This window comes from Trachurus japonicus, chromosome 5 (assembly GCF_045865225.1).
Source record: "Trachurus japonicus isolate A0001 chromosome 5, Traja_1.0".
NCBI classification, from domain to species: Eukaryota; Metazoa; Chordata; class Actinopteri; order Carangiformes; family Carangidae; genus Trachurus; species Trachurus japonicus.
The window spans coordinates 31,173,915-31,191,512 of record NC_140911.1 but is presented as its reverse complement, the minus strand read 5'-3'; positions in this window follow the sequence as shown (position 1 = coordinate 31,191,512).

Genomic DNA, 17,598 nt, shown 5'->3' with positions numbered 1-17,598 from the left:
AGTGGCACCATGAAGTTAATTGAATATACGTAATACCCTTAAATGAGTGGTAGGCTACAGCCGGTGAGCGTTGGTGCTGAACCTCCCAAGAACACTGTCCTCCCACTCAGTTTCTCTCAAATGTTCGCTGAACCGACTGGGTCTGAGCATTGTGTATCAGAAACACGTTTCTCAGAGTGGAGAATGAATTCTTGCACATTGTTGTGGATGTGCCAGTTGTTAAGGCTGGTCTGAGAGCAGGAAGAACACAGGGCATCTGTGTTGTAAATTGAGAGGAAGTAGCCTACAGCACTATTCAGTGCCCCCTCCCTGGGCTACGATTGTCCGAGATGAATAACTTTACAAATCTATCACTTACTTGAGTCAGTGCAACAAGTGCACTGGTCCACTGTGAGTTGTGCTCACTGAATCTGTGATCTCACCTACAGTAGCAGTGCATTAATACATCACAGTACAGTTTCTGTCGTTCTGTTTTTTTTTGTCATCATCCCTGTGTGCTATAGTTCCCACAACAACATACTGATCGTCACACCAGCTACGACCCTTAGCATCAAGTTAGAGTCCTTTTTCTGCCGATGCTCGTTGGAATGGTCTAGCTAGCAGGGTGAGAACTTGGCAACGGATGAGAAACTTGTCTCTCTCAGTAGGCTCACAGTCTCCGTTTGCATCTCTGTGCTATAGACCAGTTCGCACTCATGTACCATAAGAGGTCCCTCTTGATCTGCTTTCTCAGGCAGTAGCTTCTGGACTCTCAACACTGATCTGACTTAGAATCTCTGATGTGCCCAGACAAACTCATCCTTTTTCTCTGAAGATAGGAAAATGGATAATTTATGTTTTTGAAATTCACCAGTCTACCCCCACACTGACAAAGGCATCACATATCCCTGACCTTCAGCTGGAGCTAAACAGTTGAAAAACTGCTGCATTGGCCCTTACTCTGGTTGTATTCAGTTGAAAATCCCCGCCTCCTTCCACCTTACATCAGTGGTAGGTGGAGCCTGGAAGTCTACAGGCAGCCTGGCCGCATCCTGACTCATCCCAGTTGTTTGAGCTGTATCTGATGTGAGTTATTTTGTTCCACACACTCTTAGTATATTTAATAGTTTAATCAGTGATGCTAAGTTCTACCTTTTATTAAGTTTGAGTTATGCTTTTGCATAGATTAATAAGTATCTTTTGTTCAATTGTTAATTGATCCTTGTGTGGATTAATATTTTGCTGTTCTTTCATTGTCTCCTTTCCATCAGAACCAAACCGGCTTAAATACTAAATGACCATGAACTGGATCTTCTGAATTTGTGTATTGTTCTGACCAACAACCCATTGCGTTGATCCACCATAACCAAGCTTACTCCTCAACAAGCCAATATTTGACATATTCAGTCCAAACAGAGACAACACACCTACCACTGAAAATGCAGGTATGGCACTGTTGCGATGCAAATTGATCAGGCTGGTCAGTCCCAAGGTCATCTGGGGGTCATCCTCTGCAGCTAGTGGTTATGCTAGGTGCATTATGGCTAATCACAGGGAGATTCTCCTCAGAGTCTTTGTTGGAGCCAGGCTAGCTGCTTACCCGCTTCCCCTCTTTGTGAAATATGTAACTCTCCTTTTAAAGAGAGCAGTTCATTCATCATAACAAGCACAAGACCAACTCTACATGATCATTCATATGCATTTGGCAGATGGTAAATGGCACCTTTTGTGTGAACGGAAATAATATGGCACTATATTTCAAGCTAAAAGCAGCTGAGAGAAAACGGGCTGTAAAAACTGAACTGATGGAACGCGGTCCTTGAAACCTTTTATCTCATCTCTATGTAAGTAAATGAAATCAGAGGAGTGAATCACATGACACATGAAATGAAAAGTCAAAAAAGGCAGATTGTGGGAGAGGTCAGGGTGTCCTATTTCTTGGGAGATGGAGCTCTGATATCTCTCCACTTCCAGGCTGCTTATCAACCGACAGGATCGCTGCCAGTGCCGGACCACGTCTTGCAGTAGTTGTGTCGAACGGCTGGATGCTGGCGAGCTGAAGGTGATCAATGCTTTTTGGACGTAAATGAGTGTAAAGACAAAGATAGTGAGGGAGGTAGACCACAGCAAAGAAATGATTGTGTGTCTCCTGTGTGTCCTGTGTGGATGAAGTGGAATGTGTACATGTGTTGCTCTCTGCTGTATGCCTCCTGATGAGAGGTGACCTGACAGACTGTCACATGTGACTTATCCTGCGATGGGCAGCTACTGTGCTCAGCCCCAACCCCCCACCCTGCAAGACCCCACCAGAGCTCAGAGAATAGCATTTAAGAGCAAACGGAAAACTCGCATTCACACACTTACTATACAAAGGTGGTTCCTGCCAATGTCTGTGTGCCCGGGAGGCATTGAGGTGGAAAATTACACCGCCCAATCAATCACTAATAGAAAGTCTTTCCTCTGGTGGCGGCCAATCAAAAGCTCACAATGTGCTCTCTCCCGCAAACAACGGCCAATCGGTTGCTCACAATGCTTGTCGTTGTCATGTTGATCCTAATAAAATTAAATTATTCTCTGTTTTCATAGACACACATTGATGACATTGGGCAGTGGCGGATGATGAGAATAAATAAATGCAAGCTAATGAGAAAATAACTACGGAAATGGAAAGAGAATAAGCTTTTTTTTTCCAACCCCAATGCCTTTTCAGTTTGTAATTAATTTAAATATGATTTTTTTTTTCTGTAAGCATATAATCCATTTCAGCATTTTTCTCATTCATTTTATAGGATTTGATCTTGGCTCATTTGAATAAACATTTTGCTCCATATTAGTCTGGGTAATGAAGTGGATCTCTGCAGAAAAATGCTTTTGTTATGAGAGTGGAGACTGCCGTGGCACAAAGGAGTGTCACACTGGTCACCTCAGCAAGGAAATTGCTGATTGGATACCAGATTCAATCTATTGCTGAATGCCAATAATGATTTTTTTTTTAAAACAACATTTGAATGTCAAGAGTGATGAGTGTGGTGTTTTAGAAGTGGCTCTTGTCGCCACTAACGATCTTAGATTGTAGTCTTGTGGTTTTTGAAGTTGATCTATTTAGGGAAATGATTTGGTTAATATTCAGCTGGCACCTACATGATGACCATCACACACACAGAGACACCATATCTATAATAACATCAGCTATCATTATTATGCAGATGACACCAAAATTTACTTTGCTTTGTCACCAGGCAACTACAGTCCTATGGAGTCTGTGCAAGGAAACTGAACAAATGAAACACTGAAGTTTCTCCAGCTACATGAAGACAAAAGTGGGATAATTGTCTCCGGTGCAAAACAGGGTAGGCTACTTATCTTGATTGCCTGTCTCTGAGAGCCAAGTCAGAAATACAGGTGTGGTCTGTCTGTGCAAGGACTCATCAGGCACTTCACTGGCTTCAAGTGCTTCCGAGAACACAGTTTGGAGTTCTGTCGCTTTTCAATAAATTTGTCTCCCGACGGCCAAATTATACCTCTGATTGATTGAGCTAACTGTTCCTAAGGTGCACTGCAAACTAAACATGGAGAAGCAGCATTTAATCACTGAGTATAGAGATTGCCAAGACACGTGACCAACTGGGCGGCAACGTCATCAGAAACGCAAAGGATTGTGGGTATCTTTGGCCAATTTCCCCCGATCTACATAGCGCGCTAGACATGGACAATGTAAATAATAACAAAAGTACAATAAAAAACAGAATTAACTGGCACAATGCAGCGGGCAAAGGAAAACAACAAAGAACCATACCGCCTAAAACTAAATCCAGCCGCAAATAAACGATACGAGGACAAAATAAAGACAATCAAAGGGCTGGATCCCTATGAACATGGTGTGATCCGCTGACATTAACCTGCTGCCCAACTTCCAGCACCCATATATATATAATTATTACACGGCTCTATTAAATGCTGCTCTGATTGGTCCAGTGCTGCGTTCTGCGGTCTGTTATTTCTGTATAACGGACCGTTGCTAGGGACGCCGCTCTGATCAGCGCAGCACAGAAAAGAGAAACTATGCAGGATATTTACCTTGTGTTTCATTTTTACCGTCATTAAACAGCGTCGGACTAATAGTGATGTTAGAGATAAATGACTTGTAACTTGTTACAAGGAGAGTGGAGGTTCCTTCCACATCGTGGCTGGAAACCAAACCTGCTGATCAGAGCCTCTGACCCGGTGTCACAGCTCTCCTCTCGTCTCGGTGGCACCGCGGCTCCGCGACACAAACGCACCCCGTAAACAGTAAAGTTAATCTCTTGTTTATGACAGATACGACTACACACAATACACACATCTTAACACGTGTATGGTAATCTATCGATCCACTGATTGATTATCAAAGGCTTCAAATGCACGAACGGGAGGAGGCTCGGCAAAACAGCGGAAGTGACCCGGTCTTGCAGATTCGCTAAATGCAATTTTAAATCGATGAAAGTCGTATTTTGATCAACATTATGTTTCAAATTAATTATTTCACTCGTAAACCGTGTAATAAGCGGGATAATGTACAGTTGGTCGGTTGTTATGGAGAAATAAACCCCTTCATGTTGAATGAAACCGGGTTCCATACAACCTGTCGGGGTTTATTTCTCCATAACAACCTCCGAACTATACATTATCCCTTACTTATATGGTACTAAATGTAACTTTTTGCCCTGTCTATCGTGCGAACGACTGTTGCAGTTCACAACACAGCAGGTTGATGGCATCTTCAAACCAGAGCAGTAGATATTTGAAACTAGCGTTCTTGCCTCCACAAATTCTGTCTGGCGCGTTTGTTTGTGCCAAAGTTTCCCACAATGCTTTGCATTCCCCGCCGGGAATACGTCATGATGACGACACGCTGGCAATCTCTATATTGAATTTAACAAACTTTTGAATACATGTCAAATCTTTATATTCTGCACTTTGACACTTTGTAGGTACTTTTGCTGGAAATTTGCTTTGCAACAGAGTTCACATTGCCTTGCCTTTGACCATGAGTTCACATAGGCTACTGCTTTAGGTCTGAAGCTTTTTTGTAGTTTAGCCTCTTTTTTTTTTTTTTTTTTTTACGTTTATTTTCCTGAAAAATGTCACTGTTTGCATCAATAGCTAAATAAGCCATCAAGTAGGCTACAAATCATGGATCTAATAATATAATACATGCATGCTACAAATCCACACCACCGTTAGAGCCAGGTTCCCGGCGGCCTCCAACCACTAGGGGGCCTCAAACCCCGACAGTTAAAAAAAGAAAAAAAGAAAAGAAAAATTAATATATAACAAAAATTAATTGAGAATGAGAAAAGGAAAAAGTCACAAATCCAAATTCATTTAATTTCCGAAAAACATTTTATTTTAATTATAATGGGTTTGCTGCTGGCAGTGTCTGTGGACGGCAAGGGAGGTCAGAGGTCATTTTCTCAACCGTCGGAAAAGCGGGCAGGTCGCTCTTCTAATGGCATCACCGAAAACAAAGAGCGGCATGGTGGAGCAGCAAAAACAAAGACGAGAAAATCAAAGGAGTCGGAGGAAGTTTGGAAATCCGGTCAGACAAGCCACCTATCGGGGACTTTCTCGTCTCAACAGATGCTGCTGCTCCGCTTGTTAGCATTAACGTTAGCAAAGAACGCGGAGACAGGGATGCCTACGTCACAGAGGAGGACAGAAGGACAGAACGCAGCAGCTGTTCCACATTATCCCTAATGAAAGAAACACACAGCCCCGCGACACCCACCTATTGACCTGCTCCAGCTCCACCCTCATCTCCAGACAGTCCAGTGGGGTCGAGACGATACCCCCCCCCCCACCACCCGAGATTGCGTCGGTGTTTCCCACATCACGAAAATAATAAAAAGTGAACTGAGAACTTCGATGAAGAAGCCGGATGGAAATAGACTGGACCGGAGTCGGAACTCGTCAGGGACCTTGACTTTGCTAATGATGTTGAGGAGTTTCCGAGGAGAAAGACCAAGAGGAAGACCTGCACTACAGGTAGGCCTCCTGTCATGTTAGAACAAGAGTGGCAGCACCCACAGATTCAATCACATCCTGAGAACCTTAGAGGAAAATGCAGTCATTGGTGGTTTAATAGGCTTTGTCATTCCAGCTCTCCTTTATAAGACACTGAAATGCTGTGCTGTATTGTTGTTGGTTGTGTGTGTCGGTTAATTTATGACATTCCTGGATACCTCTTACACCTATTACAAGATTGACCTTAAATGTCATGTCAACGAGGCAGGCTATGCTAGCAGCTGGAACAGTATGTAGGACGTCAAATACGTTACCCTACCGGATTTCATTTAACAACACAATATAATAACTACAGGAATCGATGTGATGTGATGAACGATCAAGTTGCTCACTACGAACTTCAAGTCTAGCCTACATGAATGAAGCATTTTGGATGAACTTCTGCTTTCTCATCAAGGGCTCTGCATCATTGTAGGGCTACATAAGCAGCATGGATCTGCTATAGGAACATTACATATAATTCATCCATAAAGAGGCCCTTTATTTATTCTCAAAGGACATTGAGGCTACCCCCATTTTCAATGTCATCGAGTTCACAAGCACATTAAAAACATTGACAAAAATTACAAACAAAACAATAGTTGATAAAGAAGAAAATCTTTTAAAAGAATTACAGTTAGAATAGAAACAGTGATCTGAGATCAAGGTCCTAAGTGAAGGATTTGTTGGAGTGCGTTTTATGATCTGGGGGCATTATAAGAAAAGGCATCGATTAGTTTGTGTGTGGTAGTGGGTAGATGCTGGTAAAGGCCATTCAGCTACATACAGTGCTGTAGTCCATGTTGATATATTGTTGCTGCTGGCCCAGGAATAGCTATTGTTACGATTACATGGTGTTATTGTTGTATGACAGAATGTGTCTACAGGTGTTTGTCCCAGCCTCTTGTTGTGAATCCTACAGGTGGAGCTGATATTGAAAAAAATGTCATTGCGATTTTTTTTTTGTGGCAGATGTTGTGACTGGTGTGGTGTGTGTGTGTGTGTGTGTTTGTCAAATTGAAGGACGGTCATTTCTAACCTCGTAGATGGCCTTTTGCTCTCTCCGGAGAAACAAGGTCCATTAAAAATGTGTTTCACAGACTGGTATACTCACCGTTACGTCAAACACCTTTGACATTGACTGCAAGTTTTCTGTGTGTCCCCATACTTTTGATATTGGATTTGCAAAACTACTAAATTAAAACTGTAGTAATATCAAATTTTACAACAGTTTCACCAAATTGTCATAGCCTGCTTGCTTCCATGGACATGTGAACAGACAGAGGTCAGAGACAGTGAGAAAACCGATGTTTTGATATTTCTATCTGAGTGAATTAAAAGTTGAAAGAGCCCAGATAAAACTAAAAAAAGAACAAACTTCTAGACACCATAATCTATTTTTCATTTCAGATCTATAATTTACAGAAATGATTTTCTTCTTATCATGTTTCTAACTTCAGGTTTGCAAACTCAACACTGTGCGTTTCAATTAATGCTCAGTTCATTTGACATTTTCAGGGAAATCTTAAAGAAAACAAGACCAACTTGTCTGTGCAACAGGAAAGAAGAACAGATGCTAGTTTAGTTTCATAGGTGATTTCACTTCTCTATATTACAGGTGTATGAATAGGGTCAACAAAGTGGTGAAATAGTCATTTTCTGCCTCCGGAAAGTGCTCCGGTCTCTTGATGATCTCAGCGAACCTAAAGTACACAACAGCAGAATGCGATTTAATGGGATTCGTGACTCCTATTTCACTATCTTAATCGACTGTCTGTACCTCCTATTTTGATTTGCCAACTGTTTTCTCTTTATTCCATAACCTTTTATTACAAACAACAGAGTACAGAGCCCATGCATGCACACACACACACACACACACTCACCCAGCAGGGAAATGCACACAAACACGCACTTATATGAATTCAAGATTAGTCCGCAGGAATCAGAGATTACTGGGTCTCAACAGAAATGTCATGGTGAGTCGTAACCTTTACTAGAGCACGTTATCTGCTCTGATAGCGTGGCCGGGCCGGGATGGGGACCAACTCGATGCGATTGGATTTGAAAGGTCCCCATCCAAGTCGTGCCCACCGGCTATCTTGACTCCATAGTTCAGCAACACCAGCACTACGGCATGCCGCAAAGTATCAAGGGTCTGATCTGTCCCGCCGTATCTGCATCTCCCTGCCCTCAATTAATCAGCTGTGGCTTGAGAATAGGAGTGGGGTCATTGTGCATTTGAGAGGGGAGGATGTAAGATGTGAAGAAACATGACACAGAATGGGAGCCAAATGAAAAAAATCCATTTGACATGTGATGTCTGCTCTTTTTTCTGTGGTTTTATCAGCTGCAGTGTGAATGGTAGGACAGTAGGATGTTAGAGAGGTTATAGGAGTACAGAGACACACGTGGTAGGTGGTGTTAGAGGCAGATCTGTATTTCAGAAGTGCTGACATGTGTGTCTGTCACTACGGGTCATGAGTTATGAAACTGACAATGCCAGCTCCTTACGTGCACTGCAGAGATCAGAGGATGCCCTTGATGTCAGCTTGGATAGACAAACAGAGATCTACATTACATAAACTATGATACACTTAAAAACAAAGGCTGCTGCAGGGGAGTTTTCTTCCATCATAACTCTTTTCTTGAGCACTATGATGAGAAGACAGTTTAGTCAGCATTGCAAAAATAATTAGTTTAGATGCATGTTATGTTGTGTTCTCACTCTGACCTACTTTCAAGTTCGACTTGATTGTCCTTAAAGGGGAAATCTGCCTTAGTGCAAGGTGAGACACAGAGCACACACTGACTTGAACATAAAGAACTTTCAAATATGTACACTATATTCGCTCACCCATCCAAATCATTGAATTCAGATCAATTGACGGTGGCAATCCTCCCCGTTATATAAACAGAGCAGATTGAGACACTTTGGGGGGGGGTTATTATTGATGGTTCTTTTCCACTATGGCGAAACGGCTCGACACGGTTCTACTTTTTTTTGCTTTTCCATTATCACTCAATGTGACGTCTGACAAGAATCAAACCCGTCAAGTTTAAAAACAGCAGCGGCCACTGACCTGTACTGAGGCTACGTTTAACGATCTGAACAGAAAACGCAAAAGTAGCGTTGCGTTCTCACTTTTTATTTCGCGTTTAGACAAGCGTTTTTGGGGTGGAAATCTGCGCCTAGATGGCAGTGTGCCACACAACACCACCTGAGGCTGTTGTTATTCTTTCACCTGAGTTAATGAGGTGTAGACGAGTGAGTTTGGAGCTGATGAGAGGAGAGAAAAAAGAGAGCCAGACAACGCGGCCGTAGATGGCGTGATACGACAACCCCGCCATCGCTAAGGAGGAACTGTGAATGACTGAGCTGTGACGGAAAAGGACCTAAACCGAGTTGAGTAGAACTGTAACTGTGTAGTGGAAAGGGGTGCAAAGTGGTAACTGGTAGTGGAAATCCTGCTTTAAAAAAAAAATAAAAAATTTGATGGAGTGGCTGCTAGGATTTAGGAATGGCCGCCCGCCACTCCTAAATGAATGTATGTTCCAATCCCAGCGTGATACCAGCTGCATCTGAGCCATACATCACCAAGTGCATTGCAAAGTGTTGGATGCAGTGGTGTAAAGCACGCCACCACTCTAGAGCAGTAAAGACGTGTTCTCTGGAGTGACGAACCACGCTTCTCTGTCTGGCAATCTGATGGATGAGTCTGGGTTTGGCAGTTGCCAGCAGAACAGTACTTGTCTGACTGCATTGTGCCAAGTGTAAAGTTTGGTGGAGGGGGGATTATGTTGTGAGGTTCTCTTTCAGGAGTTGGGCTCGGCCCCTTAGTTCCAGTGAAAAGAACTGTTAATGCTTCAGTATACCAAGAGATTTTGGACAATTTCACGGCTCCAACTTTGGGGGATCAGTTTGGGGATGGTCCTTCCTGTTCCAACATGACTGTGCACCAGTGCACAAAGCAAGGTCCATCAAGACATGGTTGAGTCAGTTTGGTGTGGAAAAACTTGACTGGCCCGCACAGAGTCCACAGAGTCCCGATAGGACACCTTTGGGATGAATTAGAGCGGAGATTGCGAGCCGGTCCTTCTCGTCCAACATCAGTGTCAAAAATTCCTTTGAATTGCTTTCGAAGCTTCGTTCGTTGCCATGGTAATCGATCATGGAGTCTGTGATCGATTGTTTTTTTTTCTTCATTTTTTCCTTTCTGACACCGGTTCTCATCGGTAATTGTTACATTAAAATGAGTAGGCGACTTGGCATCCTGGAAATCTGTCTGATTTTGGAGACATGCAGTGTTTGTTTGCCATTACTTTCATTATTTCCGCTACGATCGCGCACCAAAAAACACCAAAACACATTGGCATAAGGTGGTGGAGATTGAGTTACAACTTAACATTGGGATGTTTATCAAGGTGGCACGTTATTTTGTGGCTCTGTAAATTCCATTTTTTTCCCCAAATTATCTCCTGGTGTCCTGGAAAGAACAATAACATTTGATTGGTACGCTTCAACTTATTCTATTGTAGTTGGCGCTGTAATAAATGAGCAGAAAATGTTCTCACTGGGGTTAAAATGGAGGAATTTCTTATATGAAAATTCATATGAAAGTCAATAATAATTTCAAAACAATAACATTCTCTACGTTGGTTCGTACCAATTAACTTCAGGAAATTATGATATGAAATAGCAAACACATTAATTAAGTGTTGCCAAATCAAATTTAAATAATTACTCTGCATACCTTCTTCTTGTACTATATTTCTACTCAGCATTTATCACATTTAAATGTGCTTTCTTCTCACACTTACCTTGTTAAAAACAGACAAGCACCCCAGGTGGGATGGGTTCTTCGTCAGTCTGACAGTCAGGATGTCATATTTGACCTCTGACAGTGCCCATAAGTGATCAACTGAACAAGTGCTATGGTTTTAAATACTATTCAAACAGGGAGTACACACCTCATTTTAGCTTTTCCTTTGGATTACTTTGACTAAATAAACCAACATCTATTCTAGTATATTCTAGTTCCCCCTCCACAGTGTTGACACTGTGGGAAACATTAGTGCTCATGCTCACAGCAGGGGGCAGTAGTGAATAGTGTTTCTGCTGAGAGTCTGTGACAAACTCTCCACCAAGATGCCTGCTTTCTTGCAGTATTTTTGGGCGAGGTCATGAGTATTTTTTCTGTTGAATGCTGTACGTCTTCTATTTGGATAATCTATTGGGAGTGTGATGGGTGGGCTTATACTACTATGTAGGTTACAGCACTCTTTAAAAAAATGCATATGAGGCTGCAGGGTGCCAGGATTTGTCTTTCACAAGAACTGATGCTGAAGACGTCCATTAATTCAATATTCATTTTATTATTATTTTTCAATCCAAGACATCTTGATTAACACTGACTACAGGACGAATGTTTTTTTTTTGACCCTGTCAGTTTACCTCTCCATGTATGAGTGAGTGTGTGAGTCTCACACAATTATACTGAAGATTAGGATTATACCACCAGGTGGGCTCTGACATTTTTCATGGTCCTCTACCCCTCAGTTTGCTTGAATTGCAGCTTTCAGTGCTTCAGTGGAGTAACGTGGCGCCACGGGGTGACATTCACTCAGAGCGCCGTCGCTGTTGTTCTAAGCACTGCTAAACTGTGACACCCGGGCTGCTCAGCCACCACCCAAGTTGTCCTTTTTTCCACCTGTTTCCAAGACAACAGACATGTAAAGGGATGTTTCTGAATATTGACTGTTTGCCCAAGACTAGCACCCAGCTTGCACTTGAAAATGGTTTACACCAACCTTTTACATTTACATTTTATTCTGCTGAACCTCTCCACAAACTCAGGACCCCTTCATGGCAGTTGATGCTGAAGCTGCAAACTCCATGTGAACTTTCCATGTTGGTTGGAGGGTAGAATTAAACAGGAGAGGCCCCATTTTGCCTTGTTTCGTGGATTTTAATTCAAGAAAAGATTTGCACTGCGGTTGGATTTGAGTCATACTTTATGCTTAATGTGGGAAATCAGCCTAGAAGGAGAGTGTGGCTGAACTGAGCAACTCATACCAGTTGGCAGCACAGCACTTGTGTAGGTGTAGCCGTAGAGTCAGTTGAGTAACTGAATAACAGGTTTATGTAGACACTGGCATCCTGAAGTGTAACCACCACACCACCAAATTAAAATTAAACCACCTAAGATGAATGTAGTGGAGAATTTTCTTCCCTCCTCCTCCTTTTCCTCTGATATTCTTTGGTGGTGTCCTCCTTGAATGCACCTTTTTGTTATCAACACAGAGCCTGATGTCTCAATCTGGCAACCCATCTTCTCTTTCCTACTGATGATTACAGCGAACAAATTATTCACTAACAGGTGAAACCAGTCAAGCAAAAATAATGGGATTTCTCACCTCAGAATAGCAGCACAGGTTTTGTGTGTGAAACGTCATATTTTTGTGTTAGAGTGGCATGTAAATGACAGAGTCTGAAAACAGGTAGAGGACGGTCTTGTGCTGAGAGTTCTATTCTTGATGCACTAGATATTTAAATTGATGCGAGGCATGCTTTTTAGGACTGAATTTGTAATGGTCAATTTATAGATTTCAAGAAATAATGGTCAAAACTGAAACAGCGTAAACAAAGGTACTGTGATTTTTAACATGGATTTATACGTTCAGTATCAATTTTCACTAACGGAACACTAAATGTATTGTACATGATCAATGACCTTGCTCATCACCAATGCGGTGTCATTGTATCACAGGGTGGTTACCATGGTGAACAAAATATTTGCATTGCAAATGTCTTCGCTAAATGTGTCTCACTCAAAATACAATCAAGCAGCCAAAGTTGACCAATCACAGCTCTAGTGATTACTATGTAGTGTCGCCTTTGACCACTGTGTCCTTGTGATTACATTTGAGGAGGCTTCTAACAGGTTGGGCGCCATGGTGGTCCACTGGTTGGCACTTAGCACGTTCTCCCTGGCTGGCTTCTGTGCACACTAAGTTAAAGATTTTTTACCTCAGTTAAACAGCTTTGGAGTAATTGTGATGGTTAAATGACTTGTTGTGGGGAGAATTGCCTTCCACCCAGCGTCTCTTGGCCAAAAACCAAGCAAGATCAGCGCTTCCGACCCAGATCTCGTCGACACAAACGACACAAACATGCCCCATAATTGGTAATCTCCTGTTTATGACGGATAAGACTACAGTAGTCAGTAGACATCACTCCATGAATTGCCTTCTTGCCGGCTTGTTGAAGACTAATGCACATGGCCGGGGGGGGGGGGCAATTAAAGCAGAAGTAAGCGGAATGTTTGTGTTAATATAATATATAGAGTGTTTGGTCCGAAACACGGGTCTGTCACTCTGCTCTGCTGTAAGCCGAGGAGAAAACTTTCCTTGTATCCTACAACCTTTATCCAATGAGGAGAGAGAACAGCATAAAGGGGCGGTCCTCTCTGTGTGTGCAGCTAAGGGATGCGCTTGAATGTGGTGATGTAGGGACAAGGGCGGGGACTGCGAACTCCATGGGCTGACAGCAAGTTAGCCAAAACGACCGGATCGCTTACTTCTGCTTTAAATGAACCTAAGTGGGATTATGGCAATAGGCAAATTTGCCAAAATGTTGAACTATCCATTTAACTCTAAATTGTATTTAGGTAGTAGTAGTAGTAGTAGTAGTAGTAGTAGTAGTAGTAGTAGTAAGAGTTCAGCTGTAGTTCATGTAAGGTAATAAGTAACCTTCTGTCCAGCCAAACCAGTCATCAAATCCTCCATCAAAGCTGCGATGTCATGTTTCCAAAGTGACCAAATGAATAAATATTGACACAAACTATGAACAGTGTAGAAGAAAGATGCTGCAGTTTTTAGATGGGCCGTGTGACGTGTGACACTGGGTGGTGGTACATTGGTAGAAAGATGACTTCTTCCACAGTGCATCATGTTAGTCTTGTTGGGTGTGAAAAATTAAGGGGAAGGTGATGAAGCATCTATTCAGAGTTATCTACAGGTCAATATCTAAACACACTCATGCAATCAATAGCATCCTTTTAGCATAGTTTTAGTTCGACCTTCACTGCCTGATAAACACACACATCTCAGCACATCTATTAAACAAGTATGTAAACAATTTAATAAATCTTCCATTAATTAAAATGGTGACACCAAGGGTGTAACCATGGCATAGACATTGTGGTGGTCCAAATAAGATCCCTTCCTCAGAATTTTCTAAAGCATTTTCCACAATTCTATGATATTAACAGCACCGTAATGTAAACGTTTGAATATTCTGCTTTTATTGGTACTGCTGACATGTAGGACTAGGCTAAAAAATATTTATATCATGCTGTTTTTAGACTATATTCCTGTGTCTTACCTGATCTTCTGCATCTTCAGGGCATGTCTCTGTCTGGCCTCTCCCTACAGCAGGTCTCTCCCTGTCTGTCTGTGCTGCCTGCAGTGTGACCAGATATCATTAGTATTTTAATTTGATCCATTAAATATTCTGCTTTTACTGCTAATGTTATTTACTTTAACACATCCATGCCTATAAAGTGCCAGAGAGAGAGAGAGAGAGAGAGACGGATGACAGGAGTGCTCAGGATCTCCTTTTAAAAGTTTCCCCCCACCAGAATCTAGCTGAACTTTGGAACCCGTGTTCTGACAAGCTATCATGACATGGTACCAACAGCTGCCTCGTGTCTCCTGGTTTCATATATCTGTATCTTCACTCCAGCTTTAAAACTGGGCCGTTTATAACACAATAAATATTTCACATTAATTCAAAAATGATCGCAGTCATTTTGACAACAACACTGCTGTTTAGAGATCTAGTTGCTTACTGTCTGTTACCTGCTGGTCCTGCTTTTAGCTACAGGTGGACTTACTCTCCCTCTGTTGACATCAGAGTTCCCCACAGCCCATCATTGGGGCTCAGTCGGAGTGGGGCTTCAAACGAAACCGTCGCTACATGGGCGCTACCAACACACAACTGGGAGGGGGTTAAATGGAAAATAAATCAGAAATAACAAGAGACAGATGCGGTGACAACTGGGGTTCTTAAAAGGAGAATATACAGTATCTAAATGAGTACATCCTGACATTTTATATTTTCATGGGACAACACTGAAGATATGACACTTTGTTATACTTTACATTGTATCAGTGTAAATTTGCTGTCCCCTCAAAATAACTCAACAGTCCTCAGTCATTTCTGTCTAAAATGCTGGCAACAAAAGTGAGTACACCCCTAAGTGAAAATGTCCAAATTGTGCCCAAAGTGTCAATTTTTTGTGTGGCTACCATTATTTTCCAGCACTACCGTAACTGTCTTGGGCATGGAGTTCAGTGTTTCCTCCAGGATTTTTTTAAAGAGTGGCGGCGAGGGTGGTCGGATTGACGGTGGGGGGGGTCGGATTGGACTGTATAACGCAGAGGCCGAGAAGCGGGAGCATTTTCATTTCGGCGTCCAAATCCTCCGCGGCCGGCTCGCGCCCTGCAGCTATCGTTTCGGCGTCAATCTATTTTGTGCACGAGCCGCGAGCGATTGCGTCAAGCCGGACAGGAAGTCACCAGAGCGATTGATATAACAGTCACACAAAGAAATCTGGTCAATTGACCTTTCGCAAAACTCCGCCCCCGAACGGTCATTCGCCAATCAGACATCATAGCAACCGTTACTATGTAAACAAGGTCCATCAAGCTTTGGACCTCCGATCGGACAATATAACTTTAACTTTCACCACGCACTGCTGCAGCATGCGCACTTCTCTCTCTCTCTCTCTCTGTAATAACAAACAGCGCTATGAGGAAATGAATGAACGGAAGACATGCAACGGTGCATTTGCGACAAAATAAAAAATAGAAGGAGCTGTACGTATGAGGAAACAGTGCACTTAGACAGATTGAATGGTGCCACAACTCTCCTCTCGGTGGGGAAAGAAAAGAAGAAGCTCTGGTCTCGTCCGCAACACACCACGTCCCGTATTCTCTTGTTTATGACAAATAAGACCAGGGTTTCCCGCAGCGCTTTCCTGTTAAGGCGGCTGCCTTAACAACTAAGAGCTGCCGCCTAAACTAACGTCTTAAAAAAAAAAAAAATGTAGCGATATTCGCCGCCGCCGCCCCCCGGAAGGACGAGCGCCTTCATTCATCTCCGCATCCTCTCACACACATACACACCACAGAGAAGCGCGCATGCATAACAGCAGCGCGCGTGGTGAACACGAATACGGCACGGCACGCCAAACCCCCCCCCCCCACGGACGTTCGATCGATCCGCTCGCCCCCCCCCTCCCGCCAACAGGACAGACACCACCTTAACTAACACATTTTCTGGGGGAAACACTGAAGACTACATCATAACATATGATAATTCATCGATCCACTGATTGATTGTGAAAGGCTTCGTTGAAAATACATGCACAGGACAAAAACAGCAAAACTTAGCAAAACAGCAGGGAAGTGTCCAGACTTGCAGATGCGCTACATGATGCAATTTATGAATCGATAAAAGCCGTATTTTGATCACCATTATGTTTACATTGTGACAATGCAATTTTGTGTGATTTTAGTGATTATTAATATTCATAAATATAGCGCTCATATGCCTCTGAGCAAGACGCTCAATATAAAAACACTTGGGCAGCGTCGAGAAGCTTGTCGGGCTAGCAACGGTAACTAAGGGGGGCAGGGCTTTTGCGAAAGGTCAATTTTCAAAATAAAACACCGCGATTGACAAATACGTGAGGCCAATGTGTGTACATTTGTAGCCTATTTGTGTTTATTAATCTAAACAGAGCATGAGAGATGAACACACACACACAGAGCTGAGGGGCAGAAGCGCTTCTCGACCCCCCCACGTCAGATGGTTTGTTGGATGGATTATGTTTATTACCGTCACAACACCTGCCCATGTGCCTGTGTGTGTGAAGTGTCTGCGTGCATCAGCGCAAGAGAGAGAGTTGTGGCCGCCCCTGACTTGTTCATTAATGGTAAACGCAGTATGCGCTGGCTGATGAGTTTCGTTGTTACTGAGGAGGAACTATGAAGAACTCAGCTTAAAAAGCACCTAAACCGAGTCGAGAGTTGTAACTGTGTAGTGAAAAGGGGTGCAAAGTAATGGTAACTGATAGTGGAAACCCTGCTTTACATTGTTTTAACATAAAAAAAAATCATCATTCTGAAGGTGTGGCGGCTTTTATTTTGCCGTGGCGGTGCGCCACAATCAATTACATGTAGAGGAAACCCTGAAGTTCACTAGAGCTTCACAGGTTGCCCCTGGAAACCTCTTCCACTCATGACATCACAGAGCTGGTGGAGGTTAGACACCTTTAGTCCAGTCATTTTATGAGAAAAGGTTAAACAAATTGCAACAGAAGCAAACTCAATTGATTTTGTATCATCAACATGTCCTGAGTGAGGGAAAAAAAGCCCCGAAGAATCCCATTAGGGGAAAGTTTCGAAAAACACCCAAACATATCCCATTTATACGCATATAAAACATTTTTTTCACGTGAATAGGGTAACATTTTTAACCTTTAGATATCTCCATGAAAATTACTGAGT